This window comes from Pinus tabuliformis, chromosome 7 (assembly GCF_031772625.1).
Source record: "Pinus tabuliformis cultivar Carrire ecotype Pingquan chromosome 7, CPIR1, whole genome shotgun sequence".
NCBI classification, from domain to species: domain Eukaryota; kingdom Viridiplantae; phylum Streptophyta; class Pinopsida; order Pinales; family Pinaceae; genus Pinus; species Pinus tabuliformis.
In genome coordinates, this window is record NC_142293.1 from 986,915,391 (window position 1) to 986,918,986 (window position 3,596).

Consider the following 3,596-nt stretch of genomic DNA (forward strand, 5'->3'; position numbering starts at 1 on the left):
CTCTATCCAGCTTCTCCAACCTCGATCGAGACCTCCAACCATTGAAGCTCCATGATCCTACTTAGTCAGAGACATTGCTTAGGGTTTCGGCCGATATCCGCTACACCTCCGTTCATGTTGCGTTGCACTAACATAGATCACATTTAGCTACAAAAGCAATAACATCATTCTTCATTCCTTTCCAAAAGAAAGAGTGGCATGCTCATGCAAAAGTCTTCTGAAAGCCTGAATGTCCTACAGTCAGAGAGGAGTGCAACTCTTCCAAGATGCAGGTTTTGAGGGTGGAGTTCAGGGATAACACTACCCAATCCTTGTAGTGAATAACCTAATCCTGCAAAAAGTAGTCTTCTAAGGAATTAGGATCTGCTCTTAAGCTATTAATGACCTGGGACAAAGAGGGGTGGGAGAACCATTCATGGTGGGCGTCTTCAATCTACTATGCTATGGGAAGAGAGAGTGATAAAAGGGTGCCCTCATCCTCAAATTGGCGCGATAAGGCATCAACTACTGCATTGTCATGCCCCTTCTAGTAAATTATCTCATAATCATATCCCAAGATTTTTGCAAGCCATTTATTTTCCTTTGGCGACGATAGACCCTGCTCTAGAAAATATTTTAGGCTATGATGGTTAGTGTAGATTTGGAAACATATCCCCAATAAGTATGGTCACCAAGTGTCTACTGCATATAAGATTTCCATCATTTATTTCTCATATGTAGATTGACCTAGATTTTTTCCACTAAGTTGTTGACAAGTGAAAGCCAATGGTCCACCTTCCTACATTAATACTGTGCCAATGTCTATACCTGAAGCATCAAATTCAATCACAAAAGATTTGGTGAAATTTGGTAAGGCCAATATTGGAGTAGAGAACATGACCTATTTTAGAGCCAAGAATTCCTAATGAGTTGCATTAATCTAGAGAAATTAATTTTTTCTTGAGAAGATTAGTGAGGGGTCAGGAAATGTAGCCATAAGTTCGGAAAAATTTGCGATAGTAGCCCGTGAGACCCAAGAATTCCCACAAACTCTTCAAGATTTTTGGTTGGGGCCAATCTTACATTTCCTGAATATTTTTCGGATCAATCCTCACTCTGTCACGACCCACAATGTGTCCCAAATACTCTACTCCTTCCATGGCAAAGGAACACTTTAATAATTTGACAAATAGTTTGTGATCTTGGAGAAATTGCAATATTTGGTCAACATGTTGAAGGTGTTTGTACCATTTTATACTGTAGATGAGAATGTCATCGAAAAGGACCAGTACAATTTTTCTGAGATATGGTTTTAGAAGGTGGTTCATGAGGCTCTAAAAAGTGGATGGAGCATTACAAATATCAAATGACATGACCAGGAATTCATAATGGTCTTCATGAGTTTAGAAGGCCATCTTGGGATTGTTAACTTCCTTCATGTGCATTTGGTGATAGCCCAAGCAGAGGTATAGCTTGGTAAAAAAATTACCACCCTGTAGTTCATCAAGAAAATCATCAACTATTGGAATAAGAAATTTGTCCTTGATAGTGAGTTTTTTAAGGGCCCTAAAGTTGGGACAAATGCGCTATTCTCCATATTTCTTTAGAACCATGACTACTGGATATGAATAAGTGCTGTTGCTAGGACAAATAACACCAACTTCAAGGAGTTTCTTGATTATTTTTTCAATTTCATTCTTTTGCGTAAAAGGATATCTATATGGGTGAACATTTGGCGGTTGGGCACCCAAGACCAAAGGGATGCTACGATCATGTTCACCCCTAGAGGGTGGGAGCTCTTTAGGTTTGTCAAAGACCCACTGGTGGCAATCTAATACCTATTTTATATCAGGATGAATATGAGGAGTGGATTCAATGGCCTGGATGGCATTACATTGGGATACTACCTCATGATGGCCCATTTTTAAAATCTTCTCCATTTGATGATAAAAGGATCACCTGCTTGGAGTACCCTCAATGTATAAGTGTGGTCGTTCTGCTTAAAGCCCATATATAACCCATGGAAATCCATTGTGATAAGGCCTAGTGTTCGGAGCCATTTGTCACTGAGGACAATGTCACAACCACCTATTTCAATGAAAAACATGTGAGTTCTGAGGTGATAATCCCCCATATGAAACCTAATATTTTCACAACTTCTTTCACATTTCATGGTCCCCCCATTAGCGATAAAGACTTGGAAATTAGATACCACTTTACAAAACAATGAACAAATTTGGCTACTCTCTTATGGACAAAGTTACGAGTGTTGCCACTATTAATCACCACCATTATTGGCCGAAGTTTAATAAAATCTTAGATTTTGAGAGTCCGGGGCAAAGAAATTAAAACCAAGGTATGTAGTGATATAACTGACTCATCTGGCGTCATTGTGAGATCATTTTCTAGGTTAGTTTGGGGTTCATCCGCTTTTTCCTTAGGCACTTCAGTGGATGGAGCTTCATTGTTTGAGATATTTTTAGTAGCATGAATTTGAAAGAATTTTGGTTCCTTACATTTATGTCCTAGGGATTAATTATCTTCACAATAGTAGCAGAGTCCTTGTTTCCTTATTTCATCCATTTCTATCGGTGACACCTTTTGAACCTTAAGTGTTTGGGTGGGGCCCATAGCCTGGGCGAGATGTGCCTTTGCAACACAATTTAGATGATAAGACTGGGAATTTATTACGATTTTTACCTCTAAGGCCTTACGACATGCGTCCAACCAAGTAACTAGGTGATTCATTCATACATGGACTTGAATGCCTTCCTTTAGGCTACTGATGAAACATTCCAAGTAAAAGTCATCTCCTAGTCCTTCAAATCTAATGGCCAATTGTCCAAAAGCTTCAATGTAATCCATTAATACACCTATTTTCCTGAGCTTAGTAAGACGACCTAAAAAGTGGGATTCTCGATCAAAGCGATCACAAATGGCTTTTGAGAACATGTTCCATGTTGGCCTCCCTAGATAACATTTATGGTGCCACTGCCACCAGTGCCATCTTTCTTGCCCCAAGTAAAGGGATACCACATGTAGTTTATTTCCATACTCCCAGATATTATTAAGGAGGAAATTTTTTTCCATTTGTGCCACCCATACTACGGGGTTAGAGACATTAAATTTTCACATGTCCAACTTGGGTTTCTGGTGGCTCGAAGATTGGTGATCTTCATGGAAATGAATGTGATGGCTGGATTCTCCTTCTATTGGCAAGGTGTATTTATAACGTCTAATACTTGTGTGAGTTGGGAGGTAAAGGAATCCTATAGGTCATTGAATTTTTTCTCGAGGTCATCGACTTCTCGTCAACCCTTTCAGTAGCCATAACTTGAGACCTGCTATTGAGCATACAATAGCCCCGGTCAAATTTTGAGCTTACTTAAGGGTAATATGCTTAGAAAGAGGGAAAGATCAGGAGTCTGGTGACGTGGGTCACTTGAAGTTGCACGGGAAAACTTTGGGACCACCTAAAAATTTTGGGCTTACAAGTGAATAGTACCACTGTGACCAACTCGTCATCTTGAATCTTATGGGATAGGTCTCTTGCAAGCATCCCGAGATGGCTTGAAAAGAGTTTTACTCCCAAATAATATATACTGCAGTGCCCAAAT